This window comes from Mustela nigripes, chromosome 4, assembly GCF_022355385.1.
Source record: "Mustela nigripes isolate SB6536 chromosome 4, MUSNIG.SB6536, whole genome shotgun sequence".
NCBI lineage: Eukaryota > Metazoa > Chordata > Mammalia > Carnivora > Mustelidae > Mustela > Mustela nigripes.
In genome coordinates this window covers 76,848,308-76,865,847 of record NC_081560.1, presented here as the reverse complement: position 1 = coordinate 76,865,847, position 17,540 = coordinate 76,848,308, and the positions used below count along the sequence as shown (strand labels likewise).

Sequence of the window (17,540 nt, the reverse complement as noted above, 5' to 3'; positions counted from 1 at the left end):
TAGCTATAGCTATGATGAGCAGTCAGTGCAGATCACGGGCCTAACTTAAGTCTGTGCTGCTGGTCTCTCCCAGTTTCTAACCCTAAAACTTTGCTATGTCCCTGAGACTCATCTCAGTCCTTGCGGAAAAGCAAATTAAATTAAGTTAGATTTAAATTAAGTTAAAATATTGGTAAATACTGAGCCCAAAACCAATCTCCCTTTATGAAGAAACACTAGAGACATTTCTAAGAAATCAAGGTCAAGACCAGAACAGAACTTCTGCAATCAACAAAGAAATAATCAAAACTCAAAAAAAATCTGATTAAAAATGAGTAGAAAACCCAAATAGACATTTTTCTAAGGAAAACATATTGGTAGTCAGCAGACGCATGAAAAATGCTCAACATCATTAATCATCAGGGAAATACAAATCAAAATCACAAAGAGATTTTTACCTCACACAAGTGAGAATGGAGTGTGTGTGTGTGTGTGTATGTGTATAAACAAGAAATGACAAGTGCTGGTGATTATGTGAAGAAAGTGAACCTTTTTTCACTGTTAGTGAGATGTAAATTGGTACAACCATTACTGACTAATGGTCAGGAATGTCACTGGTTGCTGTCCGTGTTCCTGTAGCTTGTGGTCAGCTAGTGTTTTGATAGACACTCCTTTTGACAAATGGAGTCAAAAGAAAATAGAAAATGAAAGAGAAAGAAAGAGAAAGAAAATGAGAAAAATACTCTCAGTATTTGTAAATTGGCCCTGAGTTGGGACACTCCTTCTATGCTTAGCTAGGCCCATAAAACTGCCTCAGGCTCATTGCTTTCATTGAGCCTAAGGTTTCAGAAGTGAAAGCTTAAGGACTTCTCAGGTCTTTCTGAGTGTATGCATCTTGACCTAGACATATGCATGGATTTCTAAATTCCCTGGTATACACAATGTCTTCAATATCCAAATTAACCAAAGGACTCTCTCTCAATTTTATCCTCTAAGACTTAGGGCATGTTTATTGTTTGCCTCAACTGTAAACTTCTGCCCCAAGCTGCAGTAATCTGTTCATTTACTTTAAGTGTTTTTGAGGAATGTCCTTCATACAGCCATTTTTTTTCATTTTTTTTCCATCCTAACAAAGTTCCTAGGTAGGTAACACATGTAAGTACACAAACACCACATATGCAGTACATCAGTATGTCCTAATATCTTGAATCTCCACACTTTTCCATGTTGATTTCCTCTCTAGTACCCATTACCACTCTCCCTGGGCCATTAAGACAATTTGTATAGAGGGCTACTCACAATTTGTTTTTCCCTAGGAGACAGACGTAATGCTTTGAAAAGTTATCCTTATGTCATCTACCAAGCATAAAACTTTTTTATTATTTTTAGGATTAAGAATGATATTCATGACATGACCTTTGTGACTATACATATAATTACATGTAGTTATTTACATTCTCATTTATATCCAAAGAATTACAATTATTCATAAAATATGAATAAACATAATGGTAACTAACTACTAAGTAATATTGAAGATTAAGTAAGTAAATACACATAAAGTATACATAAGGTCTTAGGATAACTTCTAGTACATAGTAAGCGCTGATATATGTTAGTATCATTATCATCAAATTACTATAAAGGGTTAACACAAATCGTGTAGATTTAATTGATTGATTAAAAATATTAAAAGGATGATTTTAACTGCACACAAGTTTTAACTAACACACCGAATGTAGAACTAGTCCCACTAAGGATGAGATTCCAAAATAGCAAGGTTATTGTTTTATTTTAATCATCATAATCATATTTAAGAAACATTTTAAATATATTTTGAAGTATCTGTCAAATAAATAGATAAACATGTTTATTGTAAAGTATAGAAGAGCAGATAAGCATATTGCTTAACATATTACACAAGATTAACTAAATGAAATACTTAATCTCTCTGGATAAGAAGTGGGCCTAGATAATTCTCTAAGACAGACAATATGTAGTAGCAAGTGTATGAAATTATACCAGTGTTGTAATTTAGCCCCTTATTTTTGTACTTCATGAGGTGGTATTAGCAGGATGATCTTTGACCTTTTTTCTTTCTTTTTTTCTTCCCAAAATAAGAAGAAATTTTTCAACATCAGTTGCTAACTACCATTAACAAACATGTCTTCTTATCTGTTAATGAATATTTCTCTTAATCCATCTTTACAGAACTCTTAAATATTAACCATAGATGAACCTTACAACCTACAATACATTTATTTAAAATATGATACTATTTTCTCCTTGGCTATGGTGGAATTATTTTGTGTAGCTTATAGTCAGTCTTCAAGGGTGTCTTAATCATCATTTCTATCCTCGGATTTTCTTCACTTTATATTTTGCCATATTTACCCTATGGCATTTTCTTAATGAGGTTATTTTCTCTGTCGGACTAACATAAATTGCTTAATTAATTTCCCTCACATCATTAAAAGCAATGAACTCCATTAATGTTACTGAGACTGAAAACAAATACAGTGTTAGAGAATTGAAATCAATATGAATCTCACTATAGTAATTGCTTTGGATAAAATAGTGTTGGCCTACTTAGTGTAAGTTTTTCAACAATGAATCTCAGACATCTTGGGTTATGATCCAGAGTCCAATACCTGTAGCTATAGCAAATATGGACTAATTGTTAACTCAATACAGATTTCATTGACTTCATCTGTATAATAAAGACAATTGTTAAATTTTGAAGAATCTGAGAAACAGATAGCAAAAATGATTTCAATGTTTAAAATTAAAGAATTAGTGAACTCCGGAGGTTACCAACTTTAGGCAGGGTCAAAGGATGGATAGATCATTATTTTATCAGTTAGTCTGTATTTAAAGAAATAATTTTTTTAAAAATCCTATACACAAAAATAGGAAAAATATAAACTGGACCTTTATTGTGTTGAAATATGTTATCTCTTAATGTACTTTGTGGAGAGTTTTATCATGAATAGATGTTGAATTTTGTCAAACCATTTTTTTAATCTATTGAAATGCTCATATGGTTTTTATCCCTTTTCTTGTTAATGGGATATATCACATTGATAGAGTTATGAATACTAAACCATTCTTGTATCTGTGGAGTAAATCTCACTCGATCATGGTGAATGATTTTTTTTTTAAAGTATTGTTGAATTCAGTTAGCTAATATTTTGTTGAGAGTTTTTGCATCCATGTTCATCAAAGACATTGGCCTGTAGTTTTCTTTTTTTTGTCATGTCATTGTCTGGTTTTGGTATCAGGGTAATGGCCTCATATAATGAATCTGGCAGCTTTCCTTTCCTATTATCTTGGGATAGTTTGAGAAGAAAATAAGTATTAACTCTTCTTTAAATGTTTGGCAGAATTCATCTGAGAAGCTGGCTGGTCCTGGACTTCTGTTTGTTGGAAATTTTTTTATTACCGATTTAAATTTCATTACTAGTAATTGGTCTCTTCAAATTTCTTGTATCTTCCTGATTTACTTTTGGAAGATTATATGGTTTGAGGAATTTATTCATTTTCCAAGGTTTCCAATTTGTTGTTGTATAATTTTTATAATATTCTCTTATAACCCTTTGTATTTTGTGGGGTTAGTTGTTTCTCCTTCATTTCTGATTTTATTTATTTGACTCCTCCTTTTTCTCTAGATAAATTTGGCTAAAAGTTTATCAATGTTATCTTTTCAAAGAAACTGCTCCTGGTTTCACTAATCCTTTCTATTGTTTTTGTTTCCTCTTTGTTTTGTTTTTTAGTCTCTATTTCATTTATTTTTGCTCTAATCTTTTTAAGATTTTATTTATTTATTTGTGAGAGAGAGAACAAGGAGGGTAGAGTCAGAGGGAGAAGCAGACTCTCTGCTGAGCAGGGAACCTGTTGTAGGACTCGATCTCAGGACCCCAGGATCATGACCTGAGTTGAAAGCAGTCACCAAACCAACTGAGCCACCCAAGTGCCCTTTGTTCTAATCTTTATTATTTCTTTTTTCTACTAGCTTTGACTTTGTTCTTCTTTGTCTACCTCTTTTATGGGTAAGGTTCATCAGTTAAACATTCTTTGAAAACATTGATTTAAAACATAATTAAATTTCTCAAAAATCAGAAATATCAGGATGAGAGTGTAGCTCAGTCAGTTGAGCATCATTTGGTTTGGGCTCAGGTCATGATCTCATGTGTCAAGAGATCAAGCCTTGTGTTGGTCTCTGCTCAGTGGGGAGTCTCCTTGAAGATTCTCTCCCTCTGCCCCATCCTCCCTCCTGCTCGCTCCCAAATAAATAAATAAATCTTTTTCAAAAGTCATATTATATATCCAAACCCTCTTAAGTATTACAACACTAGAAAAAATTATAAAAGTGTGATTAAAGTTATATTATAATATTTAATATATTACATATATTTAACATATGTTTACATATGTATTAGTTATATGTGTTACTGTTTTTACACATTGACATTTCTTTTTATCTTCATAGCTATAAATCTTACTGACATGTAGAAATACTTATGTTTATATATCCAGGTTCAAGAAATGAAATACTGATCTAATGATTCTAAGTTGGAAAATCTGGAGTGATTTTTAGCTTATTTGTCTTATAGGAAATAAAGAGTTGTTTGAGTCTTCCACCTTAATTTACATTTAGGGTTTGATGGCTATTCTTACATAAATTTCCAGGGAAATTCTATTTTTTGTAATGTCAGTGTTTGTAATGTGTAACTGAAGGGTCTCAAACTCATAACATTTATTTCATCCTGGGTCTCCAATCCACTTCCTTCCCAAATTTACCAAGTCATATAGAGGGTGCTTGGCCTTGGTTTACTAATTATATCAGTATATCTACTTAGAGTAGATACTCAGAGTGTCTCAGAGTGTTCAAAATGTTTTATCTCCTAGAATACGAGAGGCTAACTTTGTGTATTTCATCTCCATCTTGCTACATTTAGCTAATTCAGTAGTTTGCTCTATTCCATATACCGGAAACCAGGCTTATTTCTCATCCTTCCCCTTATCATTCATTGAGTTGGTTTATTTATAGTTTCACAAATCTCTGTACTTAGAAAAAAATTGCATTTATGCTATATAAAGTGATATAAAATTAATAAAAGAAACAAATTCCTATGCATTATAGTATATACATATAATCATAACGTAATTCTGTCTTAAGAGAAGGCTGTGTGGCTCAGTCAAGATTTAAGTATGTGCCTTTGGCTCAAGTCATGATCCCAGGGTCCTGGGTTTGAGTCCCACATACGGCTCCTTGCTCTGTAGGGATCCTACTTCTCCATCTCCCTCAGCCTGCTGCTCCCCCTGCTTGTGCTCTTTCTGTCTCTGTCAAATAAATAAAATCTTGAAAGAAAATTTTTAAAAAATTCTGTCTTCTTTCTTAATATGGTTAAAGTTTAATTAAGACTATTTTTGGTGCTTTTTATGTTTATTTTCATTATTTGATTATCAACTTGTTCTTATGACATTTTTGTACTCTTAACTTACATGAATAAATTATAATTATTTTGGACCTGAGCCCAACAACCTGGGTGGCTCAGTGGGGTAAGCATCTGCCTCTGGCTCAGGTCATGATCCCAGGGTCCTGAGTCAGGTACCCTGCTCCTCAGAGAGCTTGCTTGCCTATTGCTCCCCCTGCTTGTGTGTGTGCATGGGTACGCTCTCAATCTCTCATAAATAAATAAAATCTTTTTTAAAAAGTTATAATTATTTTTCAGTATTGGGCCAAATTATAACAGCTTGAATAGTGGCAGGCCCTATTAGCTTACCCTTTGTCCTTTCAAAATTATCTTAGAGATTTTTTACAGTTTTTTCACAATAAGCATATAATCCAGATGTACTTCCCTTTTTCTTACTTCATAATATGAAATGAGCTTCTAATAGTAGAAGTTTCTTTTAAAGAGAAAATATTATATGAGATCAAATCTTAGTGATAGGGATATACAATAGATTAATAAGCACTTATTGAGCACATATGATATAACAGGGTTTTTTCATGCAAGGTACAACTAAATAAACCCCTTTCCTTTTGATGTTATATGAAAGTGGACTTCAAGTGGAATTATTTTGTAATTTATTTTCATTCTTGTTGCTATTATTGTGTTTATTATTATTATTGATTTTATCAGAATACTATATTCATTTTTATTTGTAGCACATTATATAAAAAGGGTTTAGTGTTATACTATAATCTTAATATATTTGCACATTTTTATTTTTCAAGAAAAAATACATATTTTAGGGCTGAAGTTCATAATTTCAATTTGTTTTGTTTTTGTTTTTGTTTTTTTTGTAAACTAGGACTTTACCCAAAAGAAAAATGTGTTATCACTAATGTAGGCAATTACTTAGCTTGTCAGGGCATATTGCTTCAAATTTCAGGGTAGCTCTGAAATATCCGGAAGAATTAGAAACTAATGATATGCCTTTTGGTGCAGCAACTTGACATGTTGATAGATTAGGTATTCCCAACAAAACACCACTGTAATTACTCTGTAATCACAAGGGTCAGTGTGCAGATCTTCTTTTTTGATCATGCTCATGACTTCTGCCTTGTTAAATCAGTAATTTATTATGGAATTCTTATCGTCAGAGATTGAAGCTCATCTCCTACCCCATTTACTGGTCTGACTATGCCTAGATAGCAAATAGTAATAGGAAGAAAGCCACACGCACACACACAAACACACACACACACACACATACACACACACAGACTACCAGATATTTCTTTTTCTTTGTATTACTCCATATGTATTTGTTTACTTGAGTTTTGTTGTGGAGAAGGAGATAAAAGGAGACTGGCCATTGCATTGCTCCAAACTCAAAAACTGTAGAAAAGATTTTCAGAAAGCAGCAATGAAATAATATAGTTCAGTCTTTTTTCCTTTTATAGTTTATGGATCGATCCTTGGATAGTGGTAAATAAGCCATTATAATTTTACATTATACAGTTATGTCCAGAGTATTCATAAATGGAAATCAGAAATAAAATTCTCACAATATGTCAGGTATACTCTGATGGTAAACAGTTTTCAAATTACATTTACTGATATGCTGCTTAATTCCATTCATAGAATGCTCAACATACATATAATTTTGAAAACTATTTTTGATTTTTTTAACAGGAAAAAATTTGAGGGTGTTAAAATATTTTTGCTGGGGTTCATTTGAGTGCAATTAGTAACCAAATATAGTGGGGACAGGCAAACATGTACTGTGGTCTTATCAGTTTTTGTCACTAACCAGCATATCATTGTAATTTCCCATTGTCTTAGTTTCTTTAGCCACAAAAGGTGGTTGCTGAGCTAGATTATATTTCATATTTTTTTTTCATATTTGATCACTTTACTTTTAAGTTTCCCAAGATCTCCTGGTGATGGTGAGTCTGTAAGAGAAGAAGTTGATTTAAGATGGTGAGATGATTATGTTTTGGTTATAGTGCAAAATTTAAAAATATTGATTCTCAGTTTAACTTGCTAATTCTGTTTGATTTGTTCCACAGTACATAAGATATATGTGCACTAAATATATGTGAGGCCACAAAATATTCAATTAAAAGAAAAGAAAAAGAAAGCTGTTATCTATTCAGTGTAACTGCCTAGCTTAGCCCTGGCTTAGATTATTACTCTTAAAAACTGTACTATTCCTATATTTTTCCCTTAATCATAACTTTAATAATCTCAAGACCATATATATTTTTTTCTTTTTAAGGTATTCAAGCTCCAATTCCATGTCAAATAAAGAGCTTTTGAAACCTAATCATCCAACTGTTTAATTACAAGTATTTCTCCTCCATATATTTCCATAATTATTTTTATCACTCTAGGCTATTAAATACAAGGCCTTCAGATTTTGATCTCTACTCACACATTGCATTTATATGTAATTCTAGTACTGGGGAGTATTTTATGGTCAAAGTTGTCCTGAATCCATTAACAATGATCTTATCTTTTTATACCTAGAAACACTTACCTACATTTAAACTAACATATGTGATAGAATAGAATATTGTGTGGATGGAGTGTGGCAAGGTTAGAGGGCAGCAAAGGAATCTCAGCCTTTGTTAACATGTGAAAGAGAAATTGTACAAGCAAGTAGAACCAAGATGGCACCTGGTGAACTAGTTTATGTGAGATCCAGATAAAATCTTCTTGATTCTCCCCAACCAACTTCACAGCCTATAAAAATTCAGATCTCCCCTGATTTTTGTTAATTTTTTTCAGTGCTATTTTTCTCCTGTCCTCCTCTACTTCTTGGGTGGTGACTTCTTTAACCGTCACTTTGGATGGAGTCGTTTCATGCATCAAAAAGACTAATGCGTCTTTATGAAACCCACATTTGCTGCCTCCTTGCTTCTTTTCTCTTCTCCCTCTCCTCTTATTATGCAGAGCGATTGGTTCATAACTGAGTCTACATCTTTATTTGTATGCCCATGTAACGGAGGTACACAGCAGAAAAAAATGTTCATCTGTGCCATGCACTTGGGAACAACAGTGTTATACGTATGGGTACTGTTCTTTTTACAGAGACACTGTGTATAGGGGATTTACTATTATACAGAGGCAGATCCAACCTGAGCAAAACGAGGGGAAAGAAGTTGTAGTAATGAACAGGCCTTGTATGATGTTAGGAGCCAGTCCAAATAGAATTCCTTATGAGAGTAATATCAAAGAGGGGATTTCTAACTGCTGAAAGTTAACATACTCTCAATGACAAAATCTCAGTTTGCTAGTAGTTAGGCTTTCTAGAGGCATGCTGAGATTAAGACATTTGCATTGTATTCCATCATAAGTTCTCAAAAGAAATAGAGCATGTTAACTATAATAAAAAAAAATGATCATTACTCTGATCGCAATATTCGGCATTCTGTATTTCCCTGAAGGGAGGATAGTTACTGCTTCATACTCACTGTAGTATATGGAGTACAGGAGGGATAGGCTTTATTCTGAATTCTTCCATTCCACTCTCAGAATACAGTACAATATGCTTGTGCTTCAGAAGAGGTCTTTGGCAGTTTGTGAGTTTTTATACCTAATCCCTAATCTCCCTTATGAGCATTCTACAATGACTTTGGGAATAGAGTAGTTGGAAGCAGAGTTACCATATGTCTGGGACTTCTTGAGAATCTAAACTGCAATTCAACCCTATACTTCAAAGTTGAAAAAAGTTGATCTGCTTCTTTCTCTCCTGTGTATGGTGACTGCCCTCCCCATCCATTTAACTGCTAAAGTTGAAACAGTGGTGTGTTACATCTTTTCCAGATAGAATTTATCGTATTTTAGATTACAGGTAATTGGGTCACTTTACAGCCTACAGGTAATTAGGTCAACCTAAGATCTCAGTCGGGTTTAAAATTTTTCTGTTTGTAGATTACTCTTATTGTTCTAATTTTTAATGTTGGAGTGACATTGCCTTACATATTTCTGTATTCTAATGGAAGCAGAAGTTTCAAACCATGCTTTCTTAAAGGTATCTCACTTTTCAAATTATAAATTTCAATATTTATAAATATTAGTATCAGAATATTTCTTATACTAAAACACTTAAGAGAATACATATTTTAATATAAAGATAAGATGATCTCATAAATGAGATAATGATATTCCAATATCATAAGAAAACAAAATTTTATAAGAATATTAATCACATATAACAAGAAAAAGGACTCCTGAGCAAGATTCTGACACATACTACAACATGGTTGAAACTTGAAGACATTGTGCTAAGTGAAATAAGCCAGATGTAAAGGAAAAAACATGGTGTAATTCCACTTACATGAGGTGCCTACAGTGGTCAAATTTATGGAGACAACAAAGGAAAGAGGATTGCCAGGGTAGAGCTATTATGTAATGGGTACAGAGTTCCAGTTTCAGAAGATGAAAAATTCTGGAAATGGATGGTGGTGATGGTTGCCACTGAAATGTACACTGAAAGTGATTAAAACGTTAAGTTTTAGATTTTATATGTTTTACCATAACAAAACAAAAACAGTTCAAGTGTGTCAAGCCCATTGACAAGTGATTGTTTCTAAAGCTGAGATTAGGAAAATACAAGAAGAAATCAGAACATCTTATCCTGTCAGAAAGTAATAAAGTGATTTAAAAAAAAGAGAGAGAGAGAGAGAGTAAAGGGAAGTACAATGTCAAAAAGACTAAGAAGCTGGGCCGAAAACTCTCCCAATAGCCAAAGTTGGAACAATTTGATCAGTGTGTAAACAACAATATTTGATTATAACCCAAATAATGAAATAAACATGCAGGAATACACACTGACATAATAATAAAATAAACACACATGAATACACACTAATATAAATGATTAAATAAATGGATAAAAGGGGGGAGGGAGATAATACTTCTTTGAAGAAAACCTCAATTAGTAAACATAAAAATAATGAAATAGAAAAATACCACAATAGTTATCACTGCAGGCAAGATCCACAAACCATGCTAATCCTTGAGGGTGAAAGTTAAGGAGAAATAATATTTTCATATTCTTAAAAGATATATTCCTCAATATATGTTTTATTACAATGGAAACAGAATATTATAAGAGAAATATAGAGTATTATAAGATAAAATATAGAATATTATAAGAGAATTATATAAAAAAATATAGTAGATGTTGTAGAGTTACTATTTTTTTTCCTTTTTAATACATATAGATATAATGTTCCACTTGATGTCATTCACTGAGAATGTGTATCATTTTGTGGTATTCTTCCCCCAAAATTCATAACTTCAACTGTATTGTAAAAACAAAATAAATCAAGACAAAACAGACTACAAAATGAGAGAGTCTATAAGATTCTAAATTAATATCTTTCAAAATGGTCGAGGTAAACAAGGGAAAACTGAAAATCTGTCACAGATTGGAGAGTGAAAAAAATCAATGACAACTTAAATGTTACTACTGACTTGGATCTCAGACCGGAAAAAAATGATATTAATGAATATAATGGTGAAATATGAATAAATTATATAATTCAGCTAATAACTAATTTCTTAGTTTCAACAATGGGAATATTAAAATTAGAGCAAAGTGAATGAAGGCTGTGAGGGAATTCTGTATACTATTTCTGCAACTGTTCTGTTAGTCTACATTTATTTCAAAATAGACAGGTTTTAAAAAATGAATTTCACCCACTCATTAAGATAGGATTTTGGGGGGGCAATCATTTCTCTATTTTGGGGGGGAGAGTAATTATTTTAGATATTTGAAAACAACAAAACAGTATTTATTTTCTTAAGTATATATGCACTAATTCTTCATTCATTCCTTCATCCATCCATATTCATTCATTCACTTAAGGGTATTCCAGCATTCAATTTTTACCAAATTACTTAGGTTTTGCAATATTTAAATATTTTTAATTGGTACTTTAATATACTATTTAAAAAAGTTTCTCATGTTAGGATCTTATATGCTTAAATTTTATATATATTATAAAATACATTTTCTCCTTTAAATAAGGACTACCTGGAAAATTCACATTAACAGTAGTTTGTTGAAGTCTAATTCTTGTCTTGACTGCTATCTGTGACTAATTTAATTTTAATATCCTACCAACCTTTATCAGTTATTATTAAATTGTCATCATTTACTTTTCTTATTTTTCATAAAATGCTCAGCAAATAGAAATGAAATCTGAGGAACAATAGAGCTATGTAAAAATAGCATTTTCTTTGCTCTTCTGTTTGTTTAGTTGCAGCCATTTCCAAAAGGTTCTAAATATGAGCTCAAAATCTACAATGAGACTGTTAAAAGAAGAAAGTAAAAATAAAAACCCTACTATTTACCTCTAAGCAAACAGAAACAGATCTAATGAAAACATAGCAACTTCTTTTCATTCAAATCATTGTAAATGATTCCAATTTTTTAAAAGCTTTCAGTCATTAATCTATTAGGTATGAAGGGTGTTTAAACACCAAAGTAAATGAATATATAAAAACACTTCTGTGGGAATACAGAACCGACCCCTGGGGATAAAAATATATGTTTATAAAAAATAAAAAATTTAAAAAAAAAAAGAACCGACTGTTTATGTTGTGTATTTTGAATCAATATACGGATTGATTTCTGACTTGATATATACATTCCTAAGGGCTGTAAGCCTACCTATCACTCTCCTTGACAAAGCAGTAGGAAATCTGACAGTTGTCAGAAAAGATTTCAGTGAGTGTCCTAAAAATAAAAGGAAAGAGTGGACTCTGATTTTAATTCAAGTGATCTCAGCTCTAGAAAAGTGCCAGAGGAATGAATAGAAGTGATAGTTTCATTTTGAAATATACTGCTAATTGATATTAAAATTATAATAATTAAGTTTCTGGAGTAAACTTGGAACCAAAACTGTAAAGTAAATGACTTAAACTTGGGGATTGCTTTTTTTTTTTATTTTTTAGATTTTATTTATTTGAGAGAGTGTGCATGTGTAAGAGAGAGAGGGAGCACACACACACACACACACACACACACAGAAGGAGAAGGAGAGAAAGAAGCAGACTCCTTGTTGAGCAGGGAGCTGGATGCAGGTCTGGATCCCAGGACCCTGGGATCATGGCCTGAGCAGAAAGCAGAGGCTTAACTGATTGAGCCACCCAGGCACCCCTAAACTTGGGAATCTTAATGGAGATTATTGTACATTGCTTTTTCATTCTACTGATTTCTAACTCTGCAACCTTTGTACCTACTAGTGCAACCCCAATACCCTCCATTTCTCATATATACCTTTTTGTGGAAACTGGATTTGTGCTAGCATTCTGTCTTTCCTTTTCTTCCTCTCCTCCTTTCTTCTGAAAAATATCAGTGAAGTGTTGACTAGACACTAGGTTCTAGGCCAAGAGAACATTGTATATAAAACAGTCAAAGCTCGGGCGCCTGGGTGGCTCAGTGGGTTAAGCCGCTGTCTTCGGCTCAGGTCATGATCTCAGGGTCCTGGGATCGAGTCCCGCATCGGGCTCTCTGCTCAGCAGGGAGCCTGCTTCCTCCTCTCTCTGCCTGCCTCTCTGCTTACTTGTAATTTCTCTCTGTCAAATAAATAAATAAAATCTTTAAAAAAAAAAAAAAACAGTCAAAGCTCTTAATCACATACAAATTGTGTGGCTTACTGTCTAGCAGATAAAAAAAGACAATAAACAAATAAATGAGTATACACACATCTCTTGTATTCTATGATGCATCTCCTTAGCTTGCCTCTGATATTAGTATCAGTTAATGCAGGTTGTGGTAGTCAGACCTGATGAGACCCAACTTACCTGGTGCTGATACTCCCAATTCCTACACTTAGCATCTTGCAACATTTTTTCCTCAGTGCCTTTTCCAATTGCACTATAATTATATTGGCCTCTGAGCACATGCTGTTAAAAAGATTGGGGTTGGTGGTTGAAGCCTCTGGAGGCAATCTCCTGCAGGTGGAAAAAAGCAGCTGATAGATAAATACTCTAGTCTTTCTCTCTATCAGGAAGTCAATTCTAGCCTGCATTTTGAATAATTACCAAGGACTCCTAGTGGAGTTGAGCATCTATAGTTTGCTAATATGAAATAAATAATGTATCTTGATACAGAATTTTCTTTATCCTGTGAATTGCTCCCTTTATTCTATTATATCTCCTTTCTGGGCATCATCCTCTCCCCAAAAATCACACTCAACTCCTTATCTCATGTTCTGCTTTTAGAGAATCAAAAATTTAAAAGAAAACCTTCAAACTCATTAAATAAATATATGACTATAAATTATATTAGTTTTGATTACTAACAAAGAAAAAGGTTGGACAACAGATAAATGCTTGTGGATTTTTCCAGGGGTCAGGAGGTTCATGAGGAGTTAATTCTGTGTGCCTGAAATTTACCTGAGCAGCTTTTCTGAATTATGTAAAGGGCACTGGCACCTGCTTAAATTACGAAATGCACTGATTATTAAAATGGGCCCCATACTGAATTTTGGGATGGTTTGTTCAAGCTTGGCAGCAGTGATTATTAACAACCATTAGATTGATAATTTTATACTTTCTGAAAATCCTGGAGGGCTCTGCTATGGCACTTTTTACATAGCAAGAAATATGCCTACATTGCTAGAAAGGCATAAGAAACTCCAGCTAAGATTCTATTTCAAGCTTCCTGGTTCTACTGTTATAAGACTACCTTCTAGCAGATGAATGGATAAAAAAAGATGAGGTCCGTATGTACAATGGAATATTACTCAGCCATCAGAAAGGATGAATACCCAATATTTGCATCAACATGGATGAAACTGGAGGAGATTATACTAAGTGAAATAAGTCAAATGGAGAAAGACAATTACCATGTGGTTTCACTTATTTATGGAACATAAGGGGGGCATTAAGAGAATGAAATGAAAGGGAGAAAAGGGAGGGGAATCAGAGAGGGGATGAACCATGAGAAATTATGAACTCCAGGAATCAAAATGAGGCTTTTAGAGGTGAGAGGGGAGGAAGGATGGGTGAACCCAGTGATGGGTATTAAGGAAGACATGTATTACATGGAGCACTGGGTGTTATACACAAACAATGAATCATGGAACACTACATCAACAACTAATGGTGTACTGTATGGTGACTAACATAACAGAACAAAACAAAACAAAACAAAAAGACTACTTTGTGGTTTCTGATCAGACAAGAGAGAGAAAACATAACAATTATGGTTCTCAGAAAGCAAGAAAAATGAAAACTTGAATCCATGATATAATCATTGGTCAAGACGTATATTCTTTATTCTATCTTGTATCTTTTTCCTAAAATAAACCATAGTTGAGTGAGCATTGACATTTTGGGTCCTACCCATCTTCTAACACTAAAACCTAAATTCCCAATGTTATGTAGACAGAATCATATTTATTAGTGAGGAAACTACATTATTTTTGTCATTATTGCTATTAAAATAAATTATTCAAAGTAATGTTGGTTTGACACTGAAGAAGGTAGAGTGTAATTTTCCATATTGACTATCAATATATTTAAGATGAAAATTTCTCAAACTATAGACATAATGCATTCCCAAACAAAGATCAAACAGGATCCCCCCTACCCTGGAATTAACAAGGTAGTTTTAAAAGTCAAATAGAAATACAAAGAACTGGATTAACCAAAGGTTCAAAAAACAAGAATAAAGACAACCTACTCTCAAGACTAATTTTAAAGCTGGAATTATCAAGAAAGTATGGAATTGGAGTCAAGGTGAATGAAAAATTTATAGAATTAAATAGTACAGGATTAGACTTCCATGTACACTGATAACTGATTTTACAAATATGCAAAGTATATTCAGGAGAGACTGAATAGTCTTTTTGACAGATGTTACTAAGACTATGATATCCTTATATTTAAAAAAAGCTTTAATAAATTTTTATGCTACATGCAAAAATTAATTCATATTGGATCATACATCAAAACTAAAATCCTCAAACTATGAAATTTCCTGAAGAAGTCTTAAGAAAAATCTTTGTGACACTAGGTTAGATGAATATTTCTTAGATATAACAACAAAAGCATATTCCATAGAAAAGAATTTGATAAACTGGACTTTGTGAAAAGTAAAAACTTCTGCTTTTCAAAAGTCACATTAAAAGAGTAGAAATACATAAACACATATTACAGACTCAGAGAATATTTTTGCAAATCCTGTATCTGTTGAAAGACTTGTAGATAGAATCCACAGAGAGGTCTCAAAATTCAATAATAAGAAAGCAAAACAAAACAAACAAAAAACTAAAAACACTTAAATAGCCTCTTCAAAGAAGGTATAGATTTCCAATAAATATATGACAAAGTGTTCAAAATCATTGATCAGAAAGGAAGCATAAAGCAAAACCAGTGTCACTAGATCACTATTATAATGGCTTAATTTAAAAAAAAAAAAAGAAGAAGAAGAAGAAGAAGAAGAAGAAGAAATAACTGAAGTGTTGGCAAGGATATAGAGGAACTGAAAGACTAATACACTATAGTCAAAATGTAAAATGGCTTTTCTGCACTTGCACCAGTGGTGGTGGCAATATTCTATATGCAGGTCATTGGCTGTGAGTTCATGGACCAATACCTGCCTGAAAATGCACTGCCAACAACCATATCATGGTCACCAAGGACTACAGGTCCATCCAGATAGATGTGTCTGAGGTTGACAAGGTGACAGGCAGTTTTAATAGCCAGGTTAAAACAAACACTATCTTTGGGACCATTTGATGGATGGGGGAGTCCAATGACTCCATCATCTGACTCACAAAGGCCATGGGCAGAATTTCAAAGAATTTCTGACTGGAGAGGATAATGGATGTGGAATATTTGTCAAGAATAAATAGCACCCATTTCCCCCAAAAAAGGAAGAAAGTGGCAATGATAAGGATACTCACTGGGCTTGAGAAAAGAATAGAAGACATCAGTGAAATCCTTACCACGAAATAAAAGAGTTTAAAAGAATTCATCAGAGATTAAGAATACAATAAATGAGATTAGAAACACTCTTGATATAATGAACAGGAGGCCAAAAGAAGCAGAGGGATGATTTAGTGACCTAGAAGACAATGTAATGGAAAGTAATAAAGCTAAACAAAAGAGAGAAAGAATTATGCAAAATGAGAACAGACTTAGGGAACTCAGTGGCTCCTAAAATATATTAACTTTCATATTATAGGAGTCCCAGAAGAAGAGAGTAAAAAAGGGGGGGGGCAGAAAGTTTATTTGAAGAAACAATAACTGAAAACATCCCTAATCTGGGGAAGGAAAGAGATGTCCAGATCCAGAAGACACATAGAACTCCCATCAAAATCAAGAAAAGTGGCCCACACCAAGAAATTGTAATTAAATTTGCAAAATATAGTGATAAAGAAAAAAAGTCCTAAAAGCAGCAAGACAAAAGATGTCCTTAACTTACAACGGAAAACCTATGAGGCCAGCAAGAGATTTTCAAAAGAAATTTGGCAAGACAGAAAGTCGTGATATGATATATTCAATGTGCTGAATGAGAAAAATCTTCAGCCAAGAATAATCTATTCAGCAAAGCTATCGCTTAGAATAGAAGAAGATGTAGACAAACAGACAAAACCTAAGGAGTTATGATCACTAAACCAGCCCTGTAAGAAATATTAAAGGGGACTCTTTGAGGGGAAAGGAGTGACCCAAAGTGGCAGTATAAAGCAGGAATCACAAAAGTAATAAAAGTGAATATTTCTGTAAAAAATAAGTGAAGGAACTCACAAAAAAGGTTATAAAGTTTAATAACATATACCTACAATGTGGGGAGAAGAGGAGAAAAGAATGTGTCCAAAACTAATGATCATCAACTTAATATTAAAACCTAATGGCAACTGAATATGAAAAACCAGTAATAAATGTGCAAGGAATAAAGAGAAAGAAATCCAAATATATCACTAAAGATAGCAAAACATAAAAGAAAGACAAGAAAATATCAGAGAAAATATCCAGAAAACCTGCAATAAAATGGCAATAATTACATATCTATCAATAACTTCTGTGAAGGTGAATGGAGTAAACACTCCAATCAAGAGGAATAGGGTGACAGAATGGATA

The 17,540-nt window shown here is 33.0% G+C and overlaps 1 pseudogene; it reads left to right on the top strand.

Moving 5' to 3' along the window:
• Positions 1-16,017: 16,017 nt before the first annotated feature.
• On the top strand, positions 16,018-16,268 carry LOC132016325 (small ribosomal subunit protein eS21-like; annotated as a pseudogene).
• The last annotated feature ends 1,272 nt before the right edge of the window (positions 16,269-17,540 follow it).